Source organism: Hemiscyllium ocellatum, unplaced genomic scaffold (assembly GCF_020745735.1).
Source record: "Hemiscyllium ocellatum isolate sHemOce1 unplaced genomic scaffold, sHemOce1.pat.X.cur. scaffold_412_pat_ctg1, whole genome shotgun sequence".
Lineage (NCBI taxonomy): Eukaryota > Metazoa > Chordata > Chondrichthyes > Orectolobiformes > Hemiscylliidae > Hemiscyllium > Hemiscyllium ocellatum.
Window position 1 is genome coordinate 465,031 of NW_026868931.1, and position 20,798 is coordinate 485,828.

The following is a 20,798-nucleotide window of genomic DNA, read 5'->3' on the forward strand; positions in this document are numbered from 1 at the left end:
GGCAGGAGGGACTGAATGAGTTATCACACATCTTGTCCAATAGTTTGAAGGCTTGAATAACTTCTACATATTCTTGTGAACCCAGATTGAGGTGCCGAATGAGCTGCAACTTTTTCAGCAGAAATGTATAGTGTCCAGCAGTGCTGTTACATGAATGTTATCCAGACTTTAACAGCATCATCTTGAATGATGTCCAGTTCTTGTTGCACATGGACATAGACAGCTTCAATAGCTGAGGAGGGTCACCTTGTTCTGAAGACTATGTAAACGTCAGTGAATATCCCCAATGCTGCTCAGTTTGGACTCAATGGGCTTATTAGCCTCCTTCCACGCTGTAAGGATTCTATGATAACAAATTGGGGATGCCTGGTCTGCGGGAGCTACCCTGAGAATCTCTTGCAGTGACAGCCCATGGCTGAGATGATGGATGTTCACTGATGATAAACATCTTTCCTTGTGATGTGAATGATTCCAAACAGTATAGAGATCGTAATCAGTTCTTATTAATGCGATTTTCCTCAGACTCCTTGATGTGAACCACAGTCTAATACTGCCTTGAGTTCAGAGCCAGTCGCTCTGTCTAATCCCTCGTGTTTCCTCTTTTGTTCATATCAATACGTCATGGTGTAAAAGCAGAGAATGTTTTCTTCATACAGAGGGTAGTGAATGTCAAGAATTATGTTGCACAGAGAGTTAGGGGAGCTAGATCTCTGAAAGCGACCAGCGGAGCCCCGCATGGATCAGTTCTGGGACCTCTTCTTTTTGTGATTTTTATAATTGACTTGGATGAGGAAATGGAAGGGTAGGTTAGTAAGTTTTCCGATGACACAAAGGTTTGTAAAGTGCTACATGGGTATTTGCAGGGCTTTTGTAGGTTGCAACAGGACATTGAGGTAATGCAGAGTTGGGCTAAGATGTGGCCGTTGGAATTCAAGCTGGAAAAGCGTGAAGTAATTCCTTTTGAAAGCTCAAATTTGCAGAATATAGGGTTATAGGCAGGGTTCCTGGCAGTGTGGAAGATCAGAGGGATTTTGGCGTCCATGTCCATAGATACCTCAAAGTTGCTACCTAAATTGATAGGGTTGCTAAGGAGGCGAATGGTCTGTTAGCTTTCATTAGAAGGGATATTGACTTTAAGAGCCGTGTGGTTATGCTGCAGCTCTGTAGAGCCCTGGTTAGACCGCACCTGGTGTATTTTGTTCACTTCTGGTCACCCGATTATTGGAAGGATGAGGAAGCTTTAGAAAGGATGCAGAGTAAAGTTACCAGAATGCTGCCTGGACTGAAGGGCAGGCCTTATGAAGAAAGGTTGAGGGAGCTAGGGCTTTTCTCATTTACATTAAGAAGAATGAGAGGTGACTTGATAGAGGTGTAAAAAGTGATGAGAGGCAAAGAGAGAGTGAATAGCCAGAGACTTTTCACCAGGGCAGAAATGTCTATCACCATCGGTCATAATTTTAAGGTAATTAAAGGAAGGTTTAGGGAAGATGTCAGTGATAGTTTTTTTTCACACAAAGAGTGGTGGATGTAGAGTCAATTACGTGAGGGAAACTTGGGAGAATCTTGGATAGGCACATGGAAGAAAGTGCACTGAAGAATGTAGGTGAGTCTGATCTTAGAGTAGGATAAACGGTTGGTACAACATCAAGGGTCGAGGGCCTCTACTATGCTGTACTGTTCAATGTTTTGTGTTCGTTGGATGTGTTTGGAGAGGTTGGAGATGGATTTTCACCTGTCAGAGTGTTGAGAGATATGAAGATTTGGACTTTAAAGAGGATTTGAGACTAAGAACACATCAGTCACGATCTTAATGAAGGGCAAAGCAGGCTTGGGGGCTGAACAACATGCTCTTGTTTCTGATGTTCTCACATTCTGTTATTGGAAAGTTAGCGGGTGTTATTTTTCTGGAAGGTCTATTTGAATGCTGTGGCCTGGGAGACCAGAGAATTTTGTGAGCCGTCTCTTGGTGAGGTATGGGGGCTGTATTCACAATGAATCTGGGTCTGCAGCATGACCACTAAATTACACACAAGTTGCAAAGAGGGGCATCTCTGTAAGGAGAGATGAGGGTTCTTTTCCATCATCATTCTGGGATTTCAAGTTACATTTTCCAAATCAATCTAAACTGTATGTGACAGCATTAAGGGACTGAATGGTAGGCTCTGTTTCTGGCACCAGTTTACAGCAGCAAGTGGTCTACAACTGCTCCTGTCTAGCAGGTTTTAGGGGCTGAATGGAATACAAAAACATGGGACTGAGGAGCAGGAGTGGGTCATGTGATACTTCGAGCTTTTTCCACCAGGCACTAAGATTGTGGCTGATCAGGTTGTGTTGACAGCCCCACTTTAATATCTGTATTCCAATATCCGTGACTCACTTCTCTGTCAAATATTTAACTAACTCAGCTTTGAATTCTTGTAATCAGAGAGGCACCTCAAACTTCTGGGGAAGAGAATTTTCGCTTGAAAGACCCACTTCAGAATGTTTCCTCGTCCTTCTTATTCAATTCGAGAGTCATACAGCGTGGGAACAGATCCTTTATTCCAGCTCGTCCGTGCTGACCAGATATCACAATCTGACCTAGTCCCACTTCCCAGCATTTAGCTCATATCGTTCTGAAACATTCCTATTGATGTACCTGTACATATATATTTAAACATGCAATTGTACCCGCTTCCATCACTTCCTCTGACAGCACTTTCCGTACATGCACCAGCCTCTGCATGAAAAAACGTTACCCCTAAGTTCCCTTCTAAATCTTTCCCCCGTCACCTTCAATCTATGACTCTACTTGTGGACTCCCCGGCCCTGGAGAAAAGACCTTGCCCATTCAGGCTATACATACCCTTATGATTTTACAAACTACTTTAATATCACCCCACAGCATCCGACAGTCCAGGGGGAAAAAAACCTTCCACCTGTTTATCCTCTCCCTGTCGATGAAACCTTCAGGTTCCAGAAAACCATGATAAATCTTTTCTGCACCCTTTCTAGCTTAACAAGATCAATCCTTTAGCAGAACCAACCAAATTGTATGCAGTATTCTTAATGTGGCCTCACAAGCGTCCCAGTGCAAGCGCAACATGATACCCCAACATCTATACTCAATGTTCTGACCGATTCAGGCAAGAATGCCAACTGCATTGTTCACCACCCTGTCTACCTGCAACTACACTTTCGAGGAACTATGAACCCGCATCAGTAGATCACTTTGTTCAGCAACATTCCCCAGGGCACGACCCTGTTTTAACTTACCGAAATGCAAAACCTCACAAATATCTAAATTAAACTTTATCTGCCAGTCCTTGGTTCTTTGATGGTCAACGGTGCCGTTGTACTCTGAGATAATCTACTTCACTGAATCTTCAACTGCACCATGATTTGGATGTTATCTGCAAACTTACTAACCATGCCTCCGATATTCCTATCCAAGTTATTTACATCCATGATGAAAAACAGTGTTTGCAGTCCTGATTTTTCTTCCCCCGCAACAATTCTTTAATAATCAATTCATCTGCAATATCCTCCTGTTCTTATCCTCACTGGCACGGAGCACTGGAAGTAAAATGGATATTACCGCTGTCGTGGTCCTGTATTTTACCCTTTTTCTTAGCTCTATATAATCACTCTGCACGACCTCATCACTATTTCTACCTCTGTCATTTGTACCAATGTGCACAATGACTTCTTGCTGCTCCCCCACCCCGGTGAGAACGTTCTCCAGCCGCTCTGAGACATCCTGGACCCTGGTACGTGGGAGGCTAAACACCATCCCGGATTCCAATTTGCTGCCACAGCGTCTCTTGTCTGTCACCCTCACTATCGAGTCTGCAAAATTACTTCTGAAGTTATTCTGCTTGCACAACCTTCTGACAATGGGATTTCGTAAAGAAACAGATAGATTTGGCGGAATTGCTTTGCTTCAGGCAGTGGGGAGATTCCAATGAATCGTCATCAGGAATCTCTCATGAGTTGGAAAGGTGAGTTTTCTTTTCACTCCCAAACTTTGCTGTGATTAGCGACAGGGAAACAGAAAGGGAGCAATCGACAGTTCCTTCACAGATAGGCTACATTTCTTCCACCTCGAAGTTAAATCAATAAGACCCCAAACTGTACCATGTGAGGTCTCCTTGAACATTGTCCGAACTATATGACACCATCACATTCTCTACTCCAGGTCAGTGCATTATTGCTGTTGCTGTACACAGAATAAATTCATTAACAATCAATGGCCCTACTTGTTTTGAAGATGTGTTAATATGTGCCTGCATAATGTAAACATAAGCGTTTCATGTCTTCACAATATCTGTGTTAAGATGAATATGTTTTATTCTTAAACAAATACAGAAATTACTGGAAAAGCTCAGCCTGTCTTCCAGAATGTATGAAGAGAAATCAGAGTTCAATTTTTCAGTTCAATGACCTTTCCTTTCAAACTGACTTATTGGGAAATTATTTCCCCAGTTTTATTCTCCCACACAAGTAGAAATATCCATCCGGTATTCACCAGCTATACTCTTCTCAAGATCTTATATGGTCAAGACAACAACCCTCATTCTCAGGCTGAACTGTTAATTCATCATAACGGAATGCCTTCATCCCAAGAATGAGTAAAGAGAAAAAAAGCTTGGAAACGTTTCAAAAGCAATTTTGTTTTTTTTTCAGATTAGGCAATTATAACTACACATATTACTTCAGTTGTGATCTCAGTCATGCCCTGTACTGATGCAGAAAAACATCACTAAGATCAAACCCAACACCCCTTGCACGAAACAGAATCATTCCATTTACCTTCCATATCATTTGCTGCATCTTCAGAGTAATTTGATGTGAGTCATGTGCCAGAACACACAAATCCCTCGGTACCACTGAGGTCTGCATTGTCCTTGCATTGAAATCATTTTCTGCTGTTTGTCTTTTCCTCAAAACAGAAAATTCCCTTGCTCACAACTGTCCTCTGTCTGTATGCCATTGCCGAATGCTCTGACCTCCACCAGTCTGTGTCCCATTGCAGACCTTCTGCACTCCCTCTGTCAGTATCCCATTGCAGACTCTCTGCCCTCCCTCTGTCACTATCCCATCGCAGATGCTCTGCCCTCCCCCTTTATACCAAATCAAACGCTCTCCTCACCCCATCTGTATCCCATTGCAGCTGTCCTACCCTCCACTGTCTACATCCCATTGCAGACGCTATGCCCTCGCCCTGTCTGTATTCCACTTCAGATGCCCTCCCCTCCCCTATCTATATCCCATTGCAGATGTGTTGCTATCCCCTGTCTCTATCCCATTACAGATGCTCTGCCCTTCCCCTGTCTCTATCCCATTGCAAATGCTCTGCCCTCCCACACCTCTATCCCATTGCAGATTATCTGCCCTCCCCCGTCTCTATCCTATTGCAGATGCTCTGCCCTCCCTCTGTCTGTATCCCATTGCAGACGTTCCGCCTCGATTTGACATCTGATTAAATGACTATCCTGGTGCATGAACACACAGAGCTCCATCCCTTTCATCCGGTTCATTAGAATAGATTGTAATTTGTTGATGACATCACACAGATCTCTGAAGAATTCCACTAGTTACAGCTTTCGAAACACAGAATGAGTAATGATCTCTACTCTGTATTTCCAGACGTACCTCTGGTGCCCCTTGACCACTCACCCATTCCATGCCCTTCATCATTTGTAATCTTCTAGAGAGTTCAAATTTGACTCCAATCAACATGAATGGCTGTGCTTTCAGTCATCCTGCATCTCAATTCTCAAATTCAGTAGTCGCACCTCGTCCTTCTTTATCAAGGCACGATTCCAAAAAGAGTTTGATTATCCTGTTCAAACATATTAGAAAAACAGTGCTGGGAGCTTTGAAACTGGAGTTTTCGGCCCAGTGATAGGGACACTACCATCATTCAGCATTAGCCCCTGAAGCTGCAACAAGATGCTCCTGTGTGTTTGTTCATCAGCCTGTCGTAACATGCTGTGACACTACTCCACAGGACACGAATATGCACCACCGTCTCCAGAGATAGGGGCACTACCAGACAGTCATGGACTGGAATCGAATCCATACTTCCGCCTCAGATACGTGGGCACCATCCATTCAACAAGACCTAAACCATGCTCAGAGTTTGGGTCATATTTTAAGTGTATGGATGTATTAAATTCTGGTTAGCATTACTAAATTATACAGGGGACATTTCTCATTGAAAAAAGTACAAGTTATTCGACTTAACTTTAGGAAGTTGAGTACATGGGCTGTGCCATTGAGATACACTATGAAGATCTTTAACTGTTTGGCTATCATTTCTGGTTGAAATGGCTATTATCAGTAGTCTGCTACTTTTGTGGAAGAAATCCTACAAACACACGCTGCACTATGAAGGATCTCATGTAGATATCAATACTGAACACCGGAGATCAGGAAGGAGCACAATTCTGGTCCCAAAACACCGGTCACTATTTAAAATCTCTAACATGTGGCTTCCCTCTTCTGAAAATCATTCATTGATACAAGGAAGCTGTTTCCTTTCCATATTTTGCTTACCGACTCCTTCCTCTGCCTGCGCAAGGCAAACCAAGCTCTGGGTCTTTGGGAAACCCAAGTCTGGTGTCTGTGGGCCGTCTGGAGAGGGGATTGTCAATTTAATCCGAAGGGGGAACGTGAGGGGGCAGTAATATCATTCACTGGGCTGAGGTGTTGCAGATGGAGTTTAACATGGATACATGTGAAGGATTGCATTTTGGTAAAACAAACAAGGGGAGAGCTTACACAATTAATGCTGGGCTTTGGTAGTTATGTCGAAAAGAGGGACCCGGGGCGCAGGCATAATTCTTTAAGTTTGTGGTGCAGGGTGTTTAAGGTTACTTCATTGCTCAGACCTTTGAGGTTAGAAGCTGGGAAGTCATGCTGAGATTGTTCAGGACATTGATAAAGCCTCTTCTGAAGTACTGTGTGCAGTTCTGTTCTCGGAAGGAGGTTATTAAGCCGTAGAGAGTTCAGAGCGGATTTAACAGAATGTTACCAGTAGCACCTCATCTCCTGCCTCGAAAGCCAACAAACACACGGCAAGAACATTTACAAATCTCCACTGGCCAACCCAGATCCCAGATCCAACCCCCGGACTCACATCTGCCCTCTCGAGGAGACCTAATGTACATCTGCCTTCCCACCATCTGCTCCACACTCCCCACCGAACTATCACTATCACCTCCTACCTTCGCTCACCTATCACTTATCTTTTCCCCAGCCTCACCCCATCACCTAGTTTCACTTACCCCTTCTCCCTCCCCATTCCTGAAGAAAGGTCCTGCCTGAAACGTCGACTCTCTTGCTCCTCGGATGGTGCCTGGCTTACTGTGCCTTTTCCACCGCCATGCTTTACCTACACTGTATTATCCAATATCTGCAGTCCCCATTATCTCTTAGGTACAATCCCCTGTTAACATAACCATGTAGTTGTCTGTTATTACTGCACGTAGTCTTAGGGATATTTTCTTCTCAGATCATGGACGATATAAGTTCTCTCAATGCCTTCCTGATATTGCGGTGCCTGATCAGTGGATACAGAATGTACCTTTCAATTTATAAACAGAGAAGCATGCTTATATTCTGATAAACCTCTGGCATTGCTCTCATATCCAAGGCAGATTGAATGCTTACACATGATTGTTCTACCAGACCCAACATTTGTTCCCTCAGTCAGCCCCACATATCCCATCCAGAATGTGTAAATTTTAATCATAATTTTGAATTTTAATAAAACGAATTGAATTGAAATGGGTTACCGGGAGTAATTGGTTCAGCGACTCCGATTGATGTCAGTCTCCGTGTATCCTAATAGCGTCACTGGAGGGCTTTCCTCTTCTATTAACTAGTGACTCGGTTCAATGTGTTATTCTATAGTATCAGCGGGAGCATCAGCGACAGCATTAACGGGCAACAGCAGACGCAGAGAGAGGTGGAAGAGAGATCAGAATCTGAGAACATTAAACATGCATGTTCCAACAATGAATCAGAATCTGAGAACATTAAAATTGAATGTTCTAACAATGGATCAGAATCTGAGAACATTAAACTTAAATGTTCTAACAATGGATCAGAATCTGAGAACATTTGGCTGGAATATTCCAACAACGGATCAGAATCTGTGAACATTAGACTGGAGTGTTACAACAATGGACAGGAGTTTATCCGGGGGTCTTTACTGGCTTGGTCAACCTTGGATCTCTTTAGCATTTCGGCTCTATGATGTATTGATGGTTATTCAAGCTGGTTGCTATCCCATCCTTACTATAGTTGGTGTTCCTGCTAAGTCATTCTATCTGGTCATTAAGGCGGGTTGGACTGAATTGCTGCTCATATTATTTATTATTTGGAAAGATAGATGTCAACATTTTCAATTCCAATGAAATATTCAATTACTCACAAATTATGTTGAACAAGTTATCCAGAGAAATTGCTCACCAATATGTGAGGAGAACCAGACTGTTCCAAACTCCGAAATCCTTCTCACCCTCCACAGATTTACATTTCTATCTCCTCCCCACTCACGAATCTTGTCCAATCCCTCCATCATGATATCCCCGTCTCCTCCTCAACCTTAGTGCATCTTCTGAATAAACTATCAATTGTGACTTTGTTAAATCTGGATACAATTTATCAAGCCCCTTCTAAACACATGTCAATTACAGAGTAATTGCTGTTGAGTATGATGAACTTGTTCACTGTCAGGCGGGCAGACACTGCATGCTGCTTAAGTCATTGACACATAATCTAGACACACGGAATAATAATCTGTTGATATCTCATGAACGAAATTGATGTAATTGAACTGAAGGCTTCATCATTTGTGAGAAAAGGCCCATCTGCTTGGTTCATGTCCTTCAGAGAGGTCAATGGGTTATCCTTCCTCAGTCAGGTCTGGGCAAACCCACAGCAATGTGTTTTACTCTTGACTGTCCTGAGAAACAGCTGAACCAGCCACTCAGTCCAAGATCCGTATAACACACTGGCCTGACCAGGGCTGCACACATCCCGTGAGAGAAGAAACAAAGTAAAGTGAGCTCCCTTCCTCTGCCTGTTTTCCTTATTCCTACACTTCATTTCCATTCAGGTAGGTGACCATTCCCTATTTCAAGTGCAGTCTTTCTGACTGGATCTCTCCCCAATAGTGATGTTCATCTCCATAGGCACCTCTGTTGCTGGCTTTACTGATGCTAACATGCAGATGCAAGGAACTTTTAAATTCCACATCAGTGGCAGTGCATAGAAAATGAATGGGCTTTTATGTCATAATAAAGATACGGAGACCAGTAAGTGAGGGGAAGGAACTATTGTGATCATCACTGAGAGTATGGCTGAGGTAGTATTTGGTGTATTATGGACAGATTTGTTTTCTCCTTTAAAAGGAACTTTCTCATTGCAAGACAGGCTGTGTAAAGGAATTTCACGAGACTAACCCTGGGCTGATGGCAAAAGAGGAGTGAGTTAAGAATAATCTATAGCACTGTCAGAGAATAATTGCATTAAAACTTTAATGATGATGGACAATCACTCGTTATGTTCTACACAGACACTAAATGAATTCCATGGCTTGTATTTTTATTTTTACTCGGGATGCATGATTCTGGATATTTAAGTGCCTCTCAGGATAAAATCTTCAGTCAAATCCTGTCTTGATATAAGGGTCAATCCCTCGTACCTGAGCAGGTCAATTAAACACTTTTGTTAATGTTAATACGTGACGGTGTCTGTGTGGGGAGTATTTTCTTCTCATAGAGGGTAGCGAATGTCAGGAATTCTCAGGTCAAGAAAGTTAGGGGAGTGAGATCACTCCAAGTATTTAAAGAGGAGGTAGATGGATTTTTGACCCGCAGAGAGCCGAGGGCGTGAAGAATTGTGCATTAAACAATAGTTAATGCCAACACTTGATCAGCCATGATAGCATACAATGGCGTGAGCATCCAAATTACTTATTCCTGTTCCTTATGTCCTCATATTCTGGCTTTGGAAAGTGAATGGTTGTAATTTTCCTCGAGGTTTTGTTATTGACTGTTGAGGACAGTGAGAGAAAAGTTAATTGTGAGCCATCTCTGGGAGAGATATAGGCCCGATATTCACAGTACATCCGGGGCTACAACAAGACCAATAAATGAAATACCATTTGCCGAGAGGACACAATCTTTAAAGAGGTGGGAGACCACTTTCATGCCCAGTTTGGATTTCCCATCACATTTTCCAACCCACAGTAAACCACACAGTGTTGAGGGACTGAATGATATTCTGTAATACTGCGGACCAGGTATTTGGAACAAGTGGTCTCTATCTGCTCCTAATAAAGTGGTTTTAAGGACTGAATGGAACATAGGAACAGAGAACTGAGGACCAGGAATGGGTCATTAGACACTTTGTCATTGCTCGATCAGACAATAAGATCAGGGCTGATCTGATTGTGGTCTGCGCAGTACTTTTCTGTCTGTCCAAAATTATCCTACATTCACGTGTCTGCCAAATGTTGCAAAACACAACTTTGAATAAATGAAAGCACCCAGACACAATGCTAGGAAACTGCAAAAAGCCAAAGGACACAAGCAGCACAATTCTGGAGGGCAACAGACATTTATCTATCAGTCACGTTCCCATCCAATTAAGGCTGCTGCAGTTTATCATTTTAGATTTGTTCATGGAATGTGGGTGTTGTTGATAGGCCAACATTTATGGACCATGTCTAATTACAATGGAAGTGGTGGTGTTGACCTGCCATCTTGGGATGAAATTGTTGGGGAAGAGAATTCTCATTTGAACAGCATGTGTGAGTTTCTCATTTCTGCTCCGAGCAATGTTGGAGGGTCACTGTTTCCTTTACTAGCCCCACTTCTCCACTGGTTACAGCAGATTTCAAGTGTAATCTGGGTCATTTTCCCGAAAAATGGGAGACATAGAGTCACACACGTACAGACGCACACACAAATGCACATGTCTTATGATGAAAAGAAATGAGGAAAGGTTTCCAGAGTTGCATAGCAGTTGAACTCATGTCAAATAGAAAAGTGATAATGTGTCCCAACTGCTATTCTGTCTGCAGTGTTATTCTACTCAAACAAACTGCAGGTATGAGACTTCTTCCTGGAACAGTTGGATTTGGCAGAATTTCCTTTCCTTCAAGCAGTTGAGAGATTCCCATGAATCCTCGACAGGAATCCTCCATGTTTGGTAAAGATAACTCAGGGATTTTTTACTCTCGCACTTTGCTGTCAGTAGGGACAAAGTGATAGAGAGGAAGCAGAAAACACTACTATCATAGGGCAAACCAGACAGAGAACAGCCAGGGAACTCCTAGAAGCATGGCATTCATCCACAAACTCCATCACCAGACACATCGACCTGGACCCCATATACAAACCACTACAGCGGACAGCTGAAACTGACACCCGGAAGCGGCAAGGACAGACCACTATAAATACCAGAAGAAACATCAAAGAAGCGCTTCACAGGAGGCTCCACAGCACTGAAGATGTCTCCTAGCCAGGGGACGAAACGTTTACAATAAAAACTTCCAGCTCGGCGAACAGAATCACAACAGTCTCGTACTCCACAGGGATAAGATCGCCTACGTGCAGAACAGAGAATTGGACACCTGCCTGGTCAGCCTGGACCAGGAGAAAGCCCTAGACAGGATATCACACAGGTATATGAGCGATGCTCTCTCCAAAATGTGCTTTGGGGAGGGAATCTGCATTGGATCAGACTGCTCTACACCAACATTATCAGTGCAGTCTCAATCAATGGGTGGGAATCAGAGAGCTTCCCAGTCAGATCTGGAGTCAGGCAGGGCTGACCTCTCTCTCCTGCCTTGTTTGTGTGCTGCATAGAGCCATTTGCTGAGTCCATCAGGAAGGATGTGAGCCTGAGAGGGGTGACTATTCCTGGCAGCAGGGCTATGCAGTTTAAGGCCTCCGTGTAGATGGATGACGTCGCCGTTTTCTGCTCGGATCTGCTGTCCGTGCGCAAACTCATGTGCATATGTGACCAGTTCGAATGGGCCTCAGGGGCCAAGGTAAATCGAGGTAAGAGCGAGGCTATGCTCTTCTGGAACTGGGCCGACCAATCCTCGATCCACTTCACCGTCAGGACCGACCACCAGAAGGTTCTGGGTATTTGGTTCGAGGAGGCTGGAGCGTGTGCCAAGTCTAGGGAGGAGCGTATTAGCAAAGTGTGGCAGAAACTGGGTAGATGGAAGCTACGGTCGCTCTCCATCGCGGGAAAAAAACTGGTCATCAGGTGTGAGGCAGTGTCATTGCTGTTATATGTGACACAAGTCTGACCTATTCCTAGAACCTGTGCAGCTGCAGTCACTTCCAATTTATATGGAGGTCAAAGATGGACCGGTTCCGAAGGGACCCGCTGTACAAAGATCTGGGTAATGTGGGAAAAAATACACCCAATGCCACCCTCACCCTGATGGCCACCTTTGCGTTTGGCTGCATCAAGCTGTGCAGGGATCCCCGGTACACAAACACCAAGTGTCACTGCACACTGAGGTTCTACCTGTCCCGGTGTTGCGAAGGATGGACCTGGCCTCGCTGCCGTGGATCGTTCCGAGTAGTTGGACCTTCCGTATCACCTGTCCTTCGTGGAGAAGTTTATGAAGAAAATCACCTTTGACCAAAAGTCCATCAGGAAGTGGTCAGCACGTAGCAACCTTGAGACCTTTCGGGAAAAGGAGAGGGCCGATCCTATTGAGCGGTTCCCTGAGCAGACTGTCAAAGCCATTTGGCAGAATGCTTCATCACCAAACTTTCCAACAAGCACCAAGACATGGCTTGGTTGGTGGTGAGAAAGGCTCTGTCTGTGAGATCCTTTATGCACGCCCTGACTCTCAGCCGTACCACACGTTGCCCTCGAAGTGGCTGTGGGAGTCGGGTGGCGGGGCGAGACTGTCACACACCTTCTAGAATGTGCCTACGCAGAAGGAGAGGAATGCAGTGGTGCTTGTCCCGAGCAGCGCCGTGACACGGGATTCTGTGCTCTACGGTCTGTTCCCCGGGATGCACACCGAGACAAACATCAACTGTGCCTGGAGGATCATCGACTCTCTGGTCCGAAACCTGTTGATCTTCCAGCTGAAGGAGTTGACCCCGACTGAGTGTTGCAGACTGGCACATTCCAAGGTCCAGGACTACGTGTTGAGGGACGCACTGAAGCTTGGGGCAGCTGCCATCAAGGCGCGGTGGGGAAAGACCACCGTGTAATATCTGCCTGCCTAAGAAGAACACGGGGCCCACGCATTCATTTGGGCCCTGCTGATGCTGCAGCTAAATATTTGGACATAGGCCTGTATATAAAACTGATAAATTCTGATCTCTGTATCTAAATGTTTACGTATGTATGGCATGACCAACTGTACAGATCATCAAATTATTTTATGAATAAAGTATACTTTTGAAATAAAAAAAGCCGAAGTGTGCTGCATGCAGAATGTTCCTGGGAGAAGGCTAATTTGATGTGACCTTCCGGAGTGGGAAGCACTGCGAGCAGCTCCTGAAGGTCTTCAAGGAGAAGGAAGGGGAGCCTCTGTTCACCACCTTGCCAGCGATCCTGTTGGGTGTGCGTCCTGCACAGAGCAGGGGAGTTACGATTCATATGTACAGCCCCCACGTCCCAGCAGCTGGTGTCCTCACCTTCCTGAGAAGATACGTCCAGGTTGAGGCAGAAAGCACTGATGTGGTCGACCCTTTCAGGATCTGGACCAACAAGTGGTAGGTCAGGTTAATCCTGAGTGTCAATGCCATTGGATCATCATCCATCCAGCCTCCAACTTTGCAATCGGAGGGGGTAGAGGGTACCTGACATACGCAGCCCAGCCGAAAGTGTGCTAAACCTGCGGAGGTCAGGTCACATTGCGGCTGACTGTAAGGTCACTGTCGGAACTGCAAACAGGAGGGTCACCTGACCAAGGAATGCAAAGAGACCAAGAACTGTAATCTGTGTGGCGAGGCGGACCACGTGTACAAGGCCTACCCAAGACGAGCATCCGCCACCTCAGCACAGATGGCCAGAGGTGGATGGCAAAAGATAAGCAAGGCAACACAAACCAGCAAGGGAACAGTGTCTGGTGGCACCCGGAAGGAAGGACAGCCTGGAGCGGAACAGCCAGCAGCCAGCAGGTAGTTACAGTAGCTGATCCCAGCTCCTACAGAGCAGATGGAGGCAATAGAGGAGGAGGGAGCCAAGGAGGCAGAGGAGTGGATTCGAATAAAAAACAGGAGGGCGAAAACGTGCCCAGTCACCAAAACCTCCTACCAAAGGGGGAAATGACAGCTTCACGGTGAGGTTACAGGCAGCTCTTCGGATGGTGAAGATGGGCCGCATGGTGGCACAGTGGTTAGAACTACCTCCTGCCAGCGCCAGAGACCCGGGTTCAATTCCCACCTCAGGCGACTTTGTGTGTGGAGTTTGCACGTTCTCCCCGTGTCTGCGTGGGTTTCCACCGGGTGCTCCAGTTTTGTCCCACAATCCAAGAATATGCAGGTTCAGTGAATTGGCCATGCTAAATTGCCCGTAGTGTTAGATAAAGGGTTAAAATGTAGGGGGAAGGGTCTGGGTGGGTTGCGCTTCGGCAGGTTGGTGTGGACGTGTTGGGATGAAGGGCCTGTTTCCACATTGTAAGTAATCTAAGCTAATCAAAGATGGGCTCGAGGAGGGTCATCACCAGAAGAAGAAACAGAGCACTGCGGGGAGAAAAGAGGGTGGAACCTCCCAAACAGGAAACGATAAACCCTCTGATGTGACTGCCAAAAGCCACCCTTCACCAGGTTAAAACCAGGAGGTAGCCACCAACGCACAGCTCTATGTAACTGGCAGCAGAGACCCTCTTCAGATCTGAGCTGAGGATTAGGGAAACCATTATCTTCTTATGTTAAAAACAGATGTAAATTCCGTGTAAATGGAGTCAATGGAAAGGAGATTGGTTTCCTTCATGCTATGGGCTGCGCACACAACCTTCTGTCATTTCTCTTACTGTCCTGGGTTGGGCTGTTGCCACACCAGGCCATTACGCTCCTGGATGGTTTGCTCTCAGTGGTGCATTTGTAGAAATTGGTTAGGATCGTTCTTGGCATGCCAAATGTCCTGAGCTGCTGGAGAACGAAGAGGGGTTGTTGTACCATCTCGACTGTCACATCTACGTGGGAAGTCCAGGACAGACTGTAAGTTATCTTCACTCCGAGGGACTTAATGTTGTCCACCATTTCAAATTCAGTTCCATTGATGTAGATGGTGGCATGTTCTCCTCCTTTCATTCTGAAGTCATTGATCAGTTGGTTGGTTCTGCCGATGTTGAGAGAGGTTGGTCTCAGTGCAGCACGTCACCAAGTCCTCTTTTTCCATTCTGTATTTTGACTTGCCATCATTACATATCTGTCCTACTATGATGGTGTCATCAGTGAACATGTAGATGGCATTCGTTCAAACTTTGGCAATACAGTCTTGGGTGTATGTGTCCTGTGGGTCAGAAAGCTGAGGATCCAATTTCAGAGGGCGGAGCTGAGACTAAGGGAGTTTTGTGATCAGTCTGAAGGTAATAATGGTGTTGAAGGAGAATCTATAGTCAATGAGGAGGAATATGACGTGGGTGTCCTTGTTGTCCAGATGTTCCAAGGATTTGACACCCGCTATGGACACATTCCGCTGTAGGGGATCGAGGCAGGCTGGGAGACTGGAGCTAATGTGGGCCATGACTAGCCTCTCGAAGCACTTCGTGCACCCCCTGGCAGCTGCACTCTAAAGAGAAATGTCCCAGCTTACCCAACCTCTCTCTATGACTCAGAGCCTTGAGTCCTGGCAACATCCTTGTAACGTTCCAGTTTAATACCGTCCTTCCTATAGCAAGGTGACCAGAACTGAACATAATATTGAACGTGAAACTATTTGCAACTGTAAGTTTTACTCTGCTGCCGATTATTATGCGCTGTGATGTTATTTTGTTTTTGTGTTATTCTGAAATCTTGTTATTAATTAAATCTTCTGATGGCAATCCCCTCTGGTGAACGGCCTCCTGACTGCTTGAATTGGAATTAATCTATTTTGTTTGGGCAGATATATTGAGGCCGCTGTATATTAGAGAACAGGGAGAGATGATGCATGTTTGTGCAGTGTGTATCCTTTACTGGACAAGCTTGTCTCTCCGTGCATCTAAAGCTTTTAATGTGGTCAGAGTACCTCAGAATTGATACTTCACAGAAGGAAGCTATTCAGCTCATTGTCAGTGCATGAACATAGAACATTACAGCTCAGTACCTGCAACATCCTTCAGCACTGCCCACAGCTCCACCGACCTTAATGCAAAACGTAATTTACTAACTCATCTTTCCATTCTCTTATTAAGGACATTTTCAAAAAGACAAACAACAATCGCCCCAAAACAGATTTTTACAGTGTACCTCTGGCTACTGAACTCGAGGATGAACATTCCCTATAAACTACCACCCTCTGTCTTCTTTCAGCTAGCCAATGTCTGATCCAAACCACTAAATCACCCTCAATTCCACGTCTACGTATTTTCTGGGAGAAAGTAAGGACTACAGATATTTGATATCAAAGTCGAAAGTGTGGTGCTGGAAAAGCACAGCAGGTCAGGCAGAATCCGAGGAGCTAGGAGAAAGTGAAGATTGCAGATACTAGAGACCTGAACACTGATTCCTGATGAAGCGTTTACAAATGAAACATCGACTCTCCTACTCCTTGGACGCTGCCTCATCTGTTCTGATTTTCCAACACCGCACTCTCCATATTGTCTGCAATAGCCTAGCATGGTGGACTTATCAAATTTTTGACTGAAATCCTTATACCCCACTTTACCCTCATGTTTGGTTAACTTCTCAATGAACTCAGTAAGACTTGTGAAACATGACATAACCTTCACAAAACCTTGTTGACTATTCATAATCAAATGATTCCTTTCTAGATGATAATACGTCCTATCTCTTATAATCCTTTCCAACACTTTACCCAAAGTAAGCCTGGTATATAATTACCAGGGTTGTCTCTTCTCAATTTCTTGAACTAAGGGACAACATTTGCTATCGTCCAGTCTTCTGGCACTATTCCTGCAGACAATGGCGATGTAAAGATCCGAACCAATGTTTGTGTAACCTCCTCCCTAACTTCTCAGAGAATCCGAGAATTGATCCCATCTGGCCAAGGGGACTTATCTATTTTCACACTCTCTAGAATTGCTAACATCTTCACCTTAAGAACTTCAATCTCATCTAGTCTAATAGCCTTCACTCCATATAGGCCTTGATAGCATTGTTTTTCCATTGTGAATACTGATACAAGTATTTATTTAGTGCTGTCGTATCTCCTTGGACTACACACACAACTTCACACTACTGTTCTTGATTGGCCCTAATCTTAATTTGGTCATTACTTTATTCGTGACATACTGATACAATGCTTGAGGGTTTTCCTGGATCGTACTTGCCAAAGACTTCTCACGCTCTCTCTTGGCTATTCTTAGCTCTTTCTGTAAGTCCTTCCGAGATAACTTGTAACTCTCAAGCATCCGAACTGACCCTCACGTTTCATCTTTACATAAGCCTCCTTCTTCCTCTTGACAAGAGATTCAACTTCTTCAGTAAACCACAGCAGCCTCACGTGACCACTTCCTCCTTTCCTGACAGGTATAAACTTATCAAGGACACACAGTAGCTGTTGTTTGAAAAAACTCCACATTTCAATTGTGCCCATCTCCTGCAGTTTCCTTCCTCATGCTATGCATCCTAAAACCTTTCCTAATTGCATCATAATTGCCTTTCCCCCAGCTATAACTCTTGCCCTGCGGTATAGACCTGTCCCTTACTATCGCTAAGGTAAACATAACTGAATTGTGGCCACTATCAGCCAAGTGTTCACCTACCTCCAAATCTAACACCTGGTCTGGTTAATTACCCAGTACCAAATCCAATTTGGCCTTGTACCATGTTGGCCTATGTACATACTGTGTCAGGAAACCATTCTGCACACATTGGACTAAAACTGACCCATATAAAGTAATTGAACTCTAGCATTTCCAGTCAATATTTGGAAAGGTAAAGTCTTCCGTAACAAATACTCTGTTATATTCGCTCTTATCCAACATCATCTTTGTAATCCTTAGTTGAAATCTCTGGAACTTTTCAGAGGGCTATAGAGAACTGTCAACAGGTTGACCTCTCCGTTTTTGTTTCTAACCTCTTCCCATACTAACTCAGTAGACGAGTTCTTATCAAACATCCTTTCTGCCAACGTAATATTGTCTTTGATTAACAGCGCCATCTCCCTCCCACCACTTCTAATACCTTCCTTGTTCTGAATGAAGCATCTAAACCCCGGACCCTCAAACGATCAGTCCTGTCCCTGCTCTATCCATTTCTCCAAAGTGGCCACAACATTTGTGAAAAGCTTTGTAGCTCGGGTGCTTGTTGTTATGGTTCTGTTCGCCGAAATGGGAATTTGTGTTGCAAACGTTTAGTCCCTTGTCTAGGGTCATCCTCAGTGCTTGGGAACCTCCTGTGAAGCGCTTCTGTGATATTTCCTCCGACATTTGTAGTGGTTTGTCTCTGCCACTTCCGGTTGTCAGTTCCAGCTGTCCGCTGAATTGGCTGGTATATTGGGTCCAGGTTGATGTGTTTGATAATAGAATCTGTTGATGAGTGCCACGCCTCTAAGAATTCCCTGGTTGTTCTCTGTTTGGCTTGTCCTATAATAGTTGTTTTGTCCCAGTCGAACATCAAGCTGTACAATTTGGAAACAGGGAGTGATTGGAGGGATGTTAAACGAGGGTGAGTAGCATAGATCAGAAGACAGCATGAGGAGAGATAGACAGGAACAGACAGAAAATGTAAGTTTTATTTAGAAATTCTCACAGATTGCAAAGCCTTTATCTTGTGCCATACCCTGTGAGCATTGGGCGAATACTGGCTGTGGTCCCAGAGCGTTGATCTTCAATAATATCACAGAGCTGAGTTGCTGACAGTTAAACAGAGTGCAAAAGGCCAAGCGATTTTTGTTTTTGCAATTAGAAGGTGGTTTAATTTAAATAGACTGGGCGAACAGCAGCAGGAACTGAGAATCCTGCTCATACTGCGCCAGAGAACCTCAATGAGGTGGATCACTGACAGAGGGGAAATCAGCATCTCAGCTGTGGGCCAATAATGAGCGAGAAAGATTGCACACCACTTCCGTGGTTTTGTAATACACACTTCAATTTATCTCGCTCAATATCATAAGTGTATCTTATCTCTTTGTACTTTCCATAGTTTTGTATGGACAGAAAATTATTTTGTGCTGGATTTTGTTTTCAATAAACAGATTTTATTCTTCGTTCCTCACTTTAAATGTATCCTTGAATCTGTTCTGCATATGAGTTATAAAGGGTAACATTCCAATACTGATAACTGGGGAATATTATTGTCCGTCCGTCATGTCTGAACTGCCATGTCCCCCACATCTCTTTATGTTCTGTCTCCTCCACAATTCCATAATCACACTGTCATTGAAGTCCAGTAAATGACACTTCATCACAGTTCACGAACTTCAATAACATCAATAGCACAGGCCTCATCTGCCTCTCTCCGAAACTGGAATAACAATCTGAATTGCATTTGTCACGTTCAATTCTCTGTTAAAAGTTTCATGCCATTTGTCTGTTATAACCTCACGTTTCTCAGACACACATTCCCCTCAGATCATGAACTATCTAAATTGTCTCAATGTTTTATTGAAATTATAATGCTTGGTCAGTAGTTCCAGGATGTATGTTTCCATTTATAAACAGAGAAGCACGTTTCAGTTCTGATAAACTTATGGCATTTCACCTGCATCCAAGACAGATTGAATGGTTAAACTCAATTGATCTACCAGCCTCAAGATCTACCACCCTTACATAGCCCATCCAGAAAATGACAGTTTAAATCATTGTTCTGAATTTGAATAAAACAATATTGAATTGAAAGTCGTTGGCTGGAGCTATTTGTTCAGTGACTGTGATTGATGTCATTCTCCATGGATCCGAGATGTGTCACTGGAGGGTTTGCCTCTTCTATTAATTAAGGACTCGCTTCAATGTGTAATCCCAGTATGGGCGGGAGCATCAACGACTGCACTAACAGGGATCAGTACCTCGAGAGATGGAGGAGGAGAGATCAGAATCTGAGAACATTAGACTGGGACGTTCAATTAATGGATCAGAATGTGAGAACCTTAGACTGGAATATTACAACAGACAGGAGTTTATACTTGGGTCTTTACTTCCTTTCTCAACCTTGGATATCATTAGCATCACGGATACAAGATATCCTTTGGATTATTCAAGGTGGTTACTATCCCATCCTCGCTATAGTTGGTGTTCCTGGTAAGTCATTCCATCTGTCCATTAAGCTGAGTTTAACTGAATTGCTGTTCATAATCACATTTTAAAATTTGGAAGTCATCATTTTCAGATATAGTCAAAAATTTTATTCCTTACTGATTATAGCTAGCAAATTACTATTCACAACTTACTCAACAATACGCGAGGAGAAACCAGAATGTTGCTAAACTCCATTATCTTTTTTCTCCATTAATATTTACATTTCTACATATTGTCCCCACTCACCAATCCTGCCCAGGACCACTATCAGGGATATTTAAGTCACCTTCTCAGCCTTAATGCAACTGCTGAATCATTCATCATTTGTGTCTTTGGTAAATTCAGATATAAACATTTCAAGTCCCTTCCAATTCTGCTTACAGCACAACATATTTACACTTGAGATTGTTAC